General features: G+C 49.0%; 1 pseudogene; it reads left to right on the top strand.

The window, feature by feature from the left end:
• LOC124032174 overlaps window positions 1–11,184 on the top strand; it is a 308,194-nt pseudogene that overhangs the window by 219,848 nt on the left and 77,162 nt on the right.

Genomic DNA, 11,184 nt, shown 5'->3' with positions numbered 1-11,184 from the left:
GTGGATGAACGCAGTGCCCTTGTTTGGGTGTAGGGCCTGATCAGAGCCTGGAGGTACTGAGGTTCCGTTCCCATCACAGCTCCGTAGGCAAGCACCGTGGTCTTGTAGCGGATGCGAGCTTCAACTGGAAGCCAGTGGAGAGAACGGAGGAGCGGGGTGACGTGAGAGAACTTGGGAAGGTTGAACACCAGACGGGCTGCGGCGTTCTGGATGAGTTGAAGGGGTTTAATGGCACAGGCAGGGAGCCCAGCCAACAGCGAGTTGCAGTAATCCAGACGGGAGATGACAAGTGCCTGGATTAGGACCTGCGCCGCTTCCTGTGTGAGGCAGGGTCGTACTCTGCGGATGTTGTAGAGCATGAACCTACAGGAACGGGCCACCGCCTTGATGTTGGTTGAGAACGACAGGGTGTTGTCCAGGATCACGCCAAGGTTCTTGGCGCTCTGGGAGGAGGACACAATGGAGTTGTCAACCGTGATGGCGAGATCATGGAACGGGCAGTCCTTCCCCGGGAGGAAGAGCAGCTCCGTCTTGCCTAGGTTCAGCTTGAGGTGGTGATCCGTCATCCACACTGATATGTCTGCCAGACATGCAGAGATGCGATTCGCCACCTGGTCATCAGAAGGGGGAAAGGAGAAGATTAATTGTGTGTCGTCTGCATAGCAATGATAGGAGAGACCATGTGAGGTTATGACAGAGCCAAGTGACTTGGTGTATAGCGAGAATAGGAGAGGGCCAAGAACAGAGACCTGGGGGACACCAGTGGTGAGAGCGCGTGGTGAGGAGACAGATTCTCACCACGCCACCTGGTAGGAACGGCCTGTCAGGTAGGACGCAATCCAAGCGTGGGCCGCGCCGCTGATGCCCAACTCGGAGAGGGTGGAGAGGAGGATCTGATGGTTCACAGTATCGAAGGCAGCCGATAGATCTAGAAGGATGAGAGCAGAGGAGAGAGAGTTAGCTTTAGCAGTGCGGAGCGCCTCCGTGATACAGAGGAGAGCAGTCTCAGTTGAATGACTAGTCTTGAAACCTGACTGATTTGGATCAAGAAGGTCATTCAGAGAGAGATAGCGGGAGAGCTGGCCAAGGACGGCACGTTCAAGAGTTTTGGAGAGAAAAGAAAGAAGGGATACTGGTCTGTAATTGTTGACATCGGAGGGATCGAGTGTAGGTTTTTTCAGAAGGGGTGCAACTCTCGCTCTCTTGAAGACGGAAGGGACGTAGCCAGCGGTCAGGGATGAGTTGATGAGCGAGGTGAGGTAAGGGAGAAGGTCTCCGGAAATGGTCTGGAGAAGAGAGGAGGGGATAGGGTCAAGCGGGCAGGTTGTTGGGCGGCCGGCCGTCACAAGACGCGAGATTTCATCTGGAGATAGAGGGGAGAAAGAGGTCAGAGCACAGGATAGGGCAGTGTGAGCAGAACCAGCGGTGTCGTTTGACTTAGCAAACGAGGATCGGATGTCGTCGACCTTCTTTTCAAAATGGTTGACGAAGTCATCTGCAGAGAGGGAGGAGGGGGAGGGGGAGGAGGATTCAGGAGGGAGGAGAAGGTGGCAAAGAGCTTCCTAGGGTTAGAGGCAGATGCTTGGAATTTAGCGTGGTAGAAAGTGGCTTTAGCAGCAGAGACAGAGGAGGAAAATGTAGAGAGGAGGGTGTGAAAGGATGCCAGGTCCGCAGGGAGGCGAGTTTTCCTCCATTTCCGCTCGGCTGCCCGGAGCCCTGTTCTGTGAGCTCGCAATGAGTCATCGAGCCACGGAGCGGGAGGGGAGGACCGAGCCGGCCTGGAGGATAGGGGACATAGAGAGTCAAAGGATGCAGAGAGGGAGGAGAGGAGGGTTGAGGAGGCAGAATCAGGAGATAGGTTGGAGAAGGTTTGAGCGGAGGGAAGAGATGATAAGATGGAAGAGGAGAGAGTAGCGGGGGAGAGAGAGCGAAGGTTGCGACGGCGCGATACCATCCGAGTAGGGGCAGTGTGGGAGGTGTTGGATGAGAGCGAGAGGGAAAAGGATACAAGGTAGTGGTCGGAGACTTGGAGGGGAGTTGCAATGAGGTTAGTGGAAGAACAGCATCTAGTAAAGATGAGGTCGAGCGTATTGCCTGCCTTGTGAGTAGGGGGGGAAGGTGAGAGGGTGAGGTCAAAAGAGGAGAGGAGTGGAAAGAAGAGGAAAGAGTCAAAGGTAGACGTGGGGAGGTTAAAGTCGCCCAGAACTGTGAGAGGTGAGCCGTCCTCAGGAAAGGAGTTTATCAAGGCATCAAGCTCATTGATGAACTCTCCGAGGGAACCTGGAGGGCGATAAATGATAAGGATGTTAAGCTTACTAAGGTTAAGGTTACTGACTGTTTCTATTGACACGGCTGTGTGTGTTCTCTACCAGGTTACTGACTGTTTCTATTGACACGGCTGTGTGTGTTCTCTACCAGGTTACTGACTGCTTCTATTGACACGGCTGTGTGTGTTCTCTACCAGGTTACTGACGGTTTCTATTGACACGGCTGTGTGTGTTCTCTACCAGGTTACTGACTGTTTCTATTGACACGGCTGTGTGTGTTCTCTACCAGGTTACTGACTGTTTCTATTGACACGGCTGTGTTTGTTCTCTACCAGGGAACTACTACGGGACGCCCAAGCCCCCAGCGGAGCCCAGCCCGGTGCAGCCTGACCTGGTGGATCAGGTGCTGTTTGATGAGGAGTTTGATACAGAGGTCCAGAGGAAACGCACCACCTCCGTCAGCAAGATGGACAGGAAGGACAGTGCAGCCCCCGAGGAGGAGGACGAGGAGGAGAGAGAGAGGTCTCCCCTGGTCAACGGACTCACAGGTAAGATGTCCTGTCCATGTTGTCCTGCAACATGTTCCCATCCTCTCCCACAAACTGCCTCAAACTGATCATCAACAACATTGATATTGTTGGTAGTTAAAATGGCGCCGGAGCAGAAGGCAGATGTTTTACGTGCCCCCAACCGATTTTGTTTTTTCTTCGTTTATCTGCGTTTTTACGCTTCTGCTACTCTCTGTTCATCATATATGCATAGTCACTTTAACCATATCTATAGGTACATACAGTGAAGGAAAAAAGTATTTGATCTCCTGCTGATTTTGTACATTTGCCCACTGACAAAGAAATGATCAGTCTATAATTTTAATGGTAGGTTAATTTGAACAGTGAGAGACAGAATAACAACAATGAAATCCAGAAAAATGCATGTCAAAAATGTTATAAATTGATTTGCCTTTTAATGAGGGAAATAACTATTTGACCCCCTCTCAATCAGAAAGATTTCTGGCTCCCATGTTTCTTTTATACAGGTAACGAGCTGAGATTAGGCGCACACTCTTAAAGGGAGTGTAAACTCTTAAAGGGAGTGTAAACTCTTAAAGGGAGTGTAAACTCTTAAAGGGAGTGCTCCTAATCTCAGTTTGTTACCTGTATAAAAGACACCTGTCCAAAGAAGCAATCAATCAGATTCCAAACTCTCCACCATGGCCAAGACCAATTACCTCATTTCTATCAACATGTTAAATGCGCAACCAGAGGGAAAATAACTCTGGACCACCTATACTCCGCTACTCCACACACAGAGATGCTTACAAAGATCTCCCTCGCGCTCCATTTGGAAAATCTGACCATAAGTATATCCTTACAAGCAAGCAGGAAGCACCAGTGACTAGATCAATAAAAAAGTGGTCAGATGAAGCAGATGCTAAACTACAGGACTGTTTTGCTATCACAGACTGGAATATGTTCCGGGTTCCTCCAATTGCATTGAGGAGTACACCACAGCTGTCATTGGCTTCATCAATAAATGCATCGATGGCGTCGTCCCCACAGTGATCACACATACATTCCCAAACCTCAAACCATGGATTATAGGCAGCATCCGCACTGAGCTAAAGGCTAGAGCTGCCGCTTTCAAGGAGTGGGACTATAACCCGGAAGCTTATAAGAAATCCCGCTATGCCCTCAGACGAACCATCAAATAGGCAAAGCATCAATACAAAACTAAGATCGAGTCGTACTACTCCGGCTCTGACGCTCGTCGGATGTGGAACAATTACAGACTACAAAGGGAAGCACAGCCAAGAGCTGCCCAGTGACACGAGCCTACCAGACGAGCTAAACTACTTCTATGCTCACTTTGAGGCAAATAACACTGAAACATGCATGAGAGCACCAGCTGTACCGGATGACTGTGTGGTCACGCTCTCCACAGCCGATGTGTGTAAGACCTTTAGACAGGGCAACATTCATAAGGCCGCAGGGCCAGAATGATTACCAGGACATGTACTGCGAGAATGCGCTGACCAACTAGCAAGTGTCTTCACTGACATTTTCAAACTCTCCCAGTCCAAGTCTGTAATACCAACATGTTTTAAGCAGACCACCATAGTGCCTGTGCCCAAGAACACTAAGGTAACATGCCTAAATGACTACCGACCTGTAGCACTCACATCTGTAGCCATGAAGTGCTTTGAAAGGCTGGTCATGGCTCACATCAACACCATCATCCCAGAAACCCTAGAACCACTCCAATTTTCATACTACCCCAACAGATCCACAGATGATGCAATCTCTATTGCACTCCACACTGCCCTTTCCCACCTGGATAGAAGGAACACCTATGTGAGAATGCTGTTCATTGACTACAGCTCAGCTTTCATCAATGTAGTGTCCTCAAAGCTTATCAATAACCTAAGGACTCTGGGGCTAAACACCTCCCTCTGCAACTGGATCCTGGACTTCCTGACGGGCCGCCCCCAGGTGGTAAGGGTATGTAACAACATATCCGCCACGCTGATCCTCAACACAGAGGCTCCTCAGGGGTGCGTGTTCACTCATGACTGCACGGCCAGGCACGACTCCAACACCATCATTAAATTTGCAGATGACACAACAGTGGTAGGCCTGATCACCGACAATAACGAGACAGTACCAGGACAACAACCTCTCCCTCAACGTGATCAAGACAAAGGATATGATTGTGGACTACAGGAAAAAGAAGGCGGAGCACGTCCCCATTCTCACCGACGGGGCTGCAGTGGAGCAGGGTGAGAGCTTCAAGTTCCTTGGTGTCCACATCACCAACAAACTAACATGGTCCAAGCACAGCATGACTGTCGTGAAGCGGGCACGACAAAACCTATTCCCCCTCAGGAGACTGAAACATTTCCTCAGATCCTCAAAAGGTTCTACAGCTGAACCATCAAGAGCATCCTGACTGGTATGGCAACTGCACGGCCCCCGACCGCAACGCACTACAGAGGGTAGTGCGAACGGCCCAGTACATCACTGGGGCCTAGCTTCCTGCCATCCAGGACCTCTGTACCATGCAGTGTCAGAGGAAGGCCCCGAAAATTGTCAAAGAATCCAGCCACCCTAGTCATAGACTGTTCCCTCTGCTACCGCTCGGCAAGCGGTACCGAAGCGCCAAGTCTAGATCCAAGAGACTTCTAGAAGAAAAAGAAATGCACACCTATTAAGACGAGGTGCTGGCTAGCGGAGTAGAAACTTGAAAATAAAAGAGAGCCGCACACTCTTGGAGCTCAGATGCAAAAATGTAATACCAACGTTTGGACAGCCAAGCTGTCTTCATCAGGGTATAATCACAAACACTGCGGGATGACTCGTTTATATCGTGTCAAAAGACACAGGTGTCTGTAATCATGGCCAGGAGTGGCCTAATATCATTGGTTAACTTTGATCTGAAGCCATTCTTGTGATTATTGTGACTTTGCCATTGTAATTGTTTGTAAACTTGTATAGTCAAATTAATCTATGATCGTATGCTCTCCATTTGTTTGTATGCTGTTCTTTGTATGACATTTTTAATATTTGATTATTAACCAATGATATTAGCCACTCCTGGCCATGATTACAGACACCGGTGTCTTTTGACACTATATTAACGAGTCATCCCGCAGTGTTTCCAAGAGGCTTCTAAACATCTTCTACCCCCAAGCCATAAGACTCCTGAACATCTAGTCAAATGCCTACCCAGACTATTCACATTGCTCCCCCTCCCCTCTCCACACCACACCACTGCCACTCTCTGTTGTTATCAATACATAGTCACTTTAATTAACTCTACATTCTACCTCAACTAACCGGTGCCCCTGCACATTGACTCTGTACCGGCACCCCCCTGTATATAATGTTATTTTTTACTGCTCCTCTTTAATTACTTGTATTTATTATCTCGTATCCTTATTTTTTAAAACGGCATTGTCGGTTAGGTGCTCGTAAGTAAGCATTTCCCTGTACGGTCTACACCTGTTGTATTCGGCGCATGTGACTAATAACATTTGCTTTGATTTGATTTGAACGCAACTAGTGCCCCTAATTTATCACAACCAATGGCGACATCCCAGTGCGCCTAATATGCTCGAACATTCACTCTTTCACTTTGTCGGAGATACATTTGTTCTGGCTCAACACCAGCTGCCCATGATGCCCAAAATGAGAGAAAGGGATAAGAAAGAGAAAGCGCTTTTATTTTCATCACCCTCATTCCCTTCACCCATCACCCTCATTCCCTTCACCCTTCACCCTCATTCCCTCCCTCCACCCACCATCACCCTCATTCCCTCCACCCATCACCCTCATTCCCTCCCTCCACCCACCATCACCCTCATTCCCTCCCACCATCACCCTCATTCCCTCCACCCATCATCCTCATTCCCTCCACCCACCACCACCATCATTCCCTCAACCATCACCCTCATTCCCTCCACCCACCATCACCCTCATTCCCTCCACCCACCATCACCCTCATTCCCTCCAGCCACCATCACCCTCATTCCCTCCACCCACACCCTCATTCCCTCCACCCATCACCCTCATTCCCTCCACCCATCACCCTCATTCCCTCCCTCCACCCACCATCACCCTCATTCCCTCCCTCCACCCACCATCACCCTCATTCCCTCCCTCCACCCACCATCACCCTCATTCCCTCCACCTACCATCACCCCATCCCCTCCACCCACCATCACCCTCATCCCCTCCACCCACCACCACCCTCATTTCCTCCACCCACCATCACCTTAATTTCCTCCACCCTCCATCACACTCATTCCCTCCACCCTCCATCACACTCATTCTCTCTTTCCCCCAAATGGGACATCCCAGGATTATCCATCTGTCCCTTACAGAAGGTCTCTTCTAAATACAAACTCTACAAAGTCAAGTCGTTCTCCATCTAGCTGGATCAATAATGTAGAAATCCCTAGTTCTTGTTTTATTTCCCTTGGAGATATTATCCTCACATGAACTGTAAACGAAAACAAAAACCACAAGTGCCACAGCTCGTAGAGAAAAGGCAGCATCCAACTGGGCATATAGGAAAGGAGTCTTATCCAGATAATGGATTCCAAACATGGCCAAAACATTTTCTGAAGAAAAGGTTCCCCGTGGTGTATACAGCAACCATTGATGAGACCAGTGTGGTACCATGGAGGAGGCTATGCACATAAGATGGGGGACATACTGTAGACGATATGATAGACAGAGAGTGATTGGGTACATTGGGACCCATTCCGCCATCCCTGGATCAGCGTCTGGTCTTGTCCCATTTGCCCTCCAGGCTTCCCCTGTAGAGTGCCTCTCCTCTGGGCTTGGGGTGCTTCCAGCTGGCCCCTGCTCCTCTCTGTTCCCACAGCACAGCAGTCCCCTGTTTGGTCTGTGGTTCTCTCTGGCTCCGTCCAAAGGGCATTCCCCCGTTCCGAGTCCGCATGGTGCCAATGACAGAGAGGACAATGTAGCCCTCCCGTCTGTCAGATGGTGAGCCTGTCTAGTCCCATGGACCTAAGCCCATGCCCATGACTGTACCCTGTACCCATCCCAGGGTCCTGCCTGCAGCTGGGCACCTGGGTTGTACTTTCTCTGCCTGATTTAATGTCTCAGTTGTGATCAGGCAGTTGTGCATATCAGAGGGGCCTTGGGAAGGCCCTGAGGGCTGGGCTGCTAAACACAGTTCTAAGAACAGTAAAATAAAGTGTCTCAGTGGAGGTATACTGATCTAGGATCAGGTTCCCGCTGTCCATAAAGTCTTATTCAAAAGACAAACTGATCCTATATCAGTGCTCTTACTCTGACTCCTCAATAATACCAAGTAAAATATGCCATTTAGCTGACACTATGATCCAATGCGCCTTACAGTCATGCATACATACATCTTTCATATGGGTGACACCAGATGGAATCGAACCCATGGCCCGGCCTTTCCAAGCGCCATGCTCTACCAATATAGGAAAAGAGACTGAAGCACAGGTCTAGGAACAGTTAGACAGGCCATTGTCTGTGCAAACAGAGAGCCACATTAGCAAGGCGTGCAGACCTGAGCTGTTCCCCTGCACACCATCTCTATCACTATAGCCTTGGGCACACACAACAATGGGTGCATGGGTTGGATGTAGAGAACACTCGATTCACGTTTTTCCTCCAAATGATTTATTTTGTTCTTGACGAGACACCCTCAGTTCTACTTTTACCTATGTAGTGCATCATACCCACATCACCTATAGCTGTCCCCGGTGAGTCTCCTGACTGAATGGATGCTTTTCTCAATAGGCTTGCAAAGTAGCAGGGAGGATGACATAAATTCAGGCGTATTGTACATGCATCAAAAAATACTATTATACACTACATGACCAAAAGTATGTGGACATCTGCTCGTCAAACATCTTATTTCAAAATCATGGGCATTAATATGGAGTTGGTCCCCCCTTTGCTGTTATATCAGCCTCCACTCTTCTGGGAAGACGTTCCACTAGATGTTTGAGCATTGTTGCAGGGACTTGCTTCCATTCAGCCAAAAGAGCATTATTCGGCGTTCCAATTCTTCCCAAAGGTGTTTGATGGGGTTGAGGTCAGGGCTCTGTGCAGGCCAGTCGAGTTCTTCCACACCAAACTCAACAAACCATTTCTGTATGGACCTAGGTTTGGGCACGGGGCATTGTCATGCTGAAACAGGAAAGGGCCTTCCCCAAACTGCTGCCACAAAATTGGAAGCACAGAATTGTATATTTATTTATTGTACGCTATAGCGTTAAGATTTCCCTTCTCTGGAACTAAGGGGCTTAGTCCAAACTTTGAAAAGTGGCCCCAGACCAGTACTCCTCCACCAAACTTTACTGTTGGCACTATGCATTGGGGCAGGTAGTGTTCTCCTGACATCCGCCAAACCCAGATTCGTTCGTCGGACTGCGAGATGGTGATGCGTGAATCATCGCATTTCCACTGCTTCAGAATTCAATGGTGGCGAGCTTTACACCCCTCCAGCCGACAAGTGGCATTACACATGGTGATCTTAGGCTTGTGTGCGGCTGCTCAGCCATGGAAACCCATTTCATGAAGCTCCCGACGAACAGTTATTGTGCTGACATGAGTGTTGCAACCGAGCGCAGACGTTTTTTACACGCTATGCGCTTCAGCACTCCGCAGTCCTGTTCTGTGAGCTTTTATGGCCTACCACTTCACAACTGAGCCGTTGTTGCTCCTAGACGTTTCGACATCACAGTAACAGCACTTACAGTTGACATTCAGAAATTTGATGAACTGACTCATTGGAAAAGTCATATGACGGTGCCACGTTGAAAGTTACTAAGCTCTTCAGTAAGGCCACTCTACTGCCAATGTTTGGCTATGGAGATTTCATGGCTGTGTGCTAAATTTTATAAACCTGTCAGCAACGAGTGTGGCTGAAATAGCCAAATCCACTAATTTGAAGGGTGTCCACATACCTCTGTATATATAGTGTATATTGAATGATGTCTTCATTATTATTCTACAATGTATAAAATAGTGAAAATCAAGAAAAACCATTGAATGAGTACCCTATGTAAAGAAAATCACTTAACTTTCATGTCATGCACTTTACTCTCCTTCTGACAGCTCGTCCTCTTTTATGGGTAGTTTTCTTTCTCCCTTCAGATCAGAAGTCAACTCTGAATACAGTAATGAGCTAGGTCAGAGGCATGCAAATCCAATCCTGCAGATAAAGTGCATGCACGCACACACACACACTCTCACAGGGCAAGGTTTAGTGATGCTAATAGGGGCTCGGTAAGGCTGAAGTGTGGTGTTGGTCAGCTCTGCCCTTGTTGCCGTTGAGCCTCTCGCTCTACAGAACATCACTGCTGACATGCAAATCCTGTGGCACACTTGCTGCACTTCTGTCTCTTTCTCTCTCTCTCTCTGTCCTCTCCCTTTCTCTACTCCCCTCTCTCTCTCTCTCTGTCCTCTCCCTTTCTCTACTCCCCTCTCTCTCTCTCTCTCTCTCTCTCTCTCTCTCTCTCTCTCTCTCTCTGTCCTCTCCCTTTCTCTACTCTCTCTCTCTCTCTCTCTCTCTCTCTCTCTCTCTGTCCTCTCCCTTTCTCTACTCCCCTCTCTCTCTCTCTCTCTCTCTGTCCTCTCCCTTTCTCTACTCCCCTCTCTCTCTCTCTGTCCTCTCCCTTTCTTTACTCCCCTCTCTCTCTCTCTCTCTCTGTCCTCTCCCTTTCTCTCCCCTCCCTCTCTCTCTCTCTCCTCTCTCTCTCTCTCTCTCTCTCTCTCTCTCTCTCTCTCTCCCTTTCTCTACTCCCCTCTCTCTCTCTGTCCTCCTTCCCTTCCTCTCTCCCCTCTTTCTCTCTCTCTCTCTCTCTCTCTCTCTCTCTCTCTCTCTCTCTCTCTCTCTCTCTCTCTGTCCTCTTCCTTTCTCTACTCCCCTCCTCTCTCTCTCTCTCTCTCTCTCTCTCTCTCTCTCTCTCTCTCTCTCTGTCCCTTTCTCTACTCCCCTTTCTCTCTCTGTCCTCTTCCTTTCTCTACTCCCCTCTTTCTCTCTCTCTCTCTCTCTCTCTCTCTCTCTCTCTCTCTCTCTCTCTCTCTACTCCTCTCCCTCTCTCTCTCTCTCTCTCTCTCTCTCTCTCTCTCTCTCTCTCTCTCTCTCTCTCTCTCTCTCTCCCTCTCTCTCTCTCTCTCTCTCTCTCTGTCCTCTCCCTTTCTCTACTCCTCTCTCTCTCTCTCTCTGTCCTCTCCCTTTCTCTACTCCCCTCTCTCTCTCTCTGTCCTCTCCCTTTCTCTACTCCCCTCTCTCTCTCTCTGTCCTCTCCCTTTCTCTACTCCCCCTCTCTCTCTCTCTCTCTCTCTCTCTCTCTCTCTCTCTCTCTCTCTCTCTCTCTCTCTCTCTCTCTCTCTCTCTCTCCCTTTCTCTA

This window comes from Oncorhynchus gorbuscha, linkage group LG03, assembly GCF_021184085.1.
Source record: "Oncorhynchus gorbuscha isolate QuinsamMale2020 ecotype Even-year linkage group LG03, OgorEven_v1.0, whole genome shotgun sequence".
Classification (NCBI taxonomy): Eukaryota; Metazoa; Chordata; class Actinopteri; order Salmoniformes; family Salmonidae; genus Oncorhynchus; species Oncorhynchus gorbuscha.
This window is presented reverse-complemented; position numbering and strand designations above follow the sequence as displayed.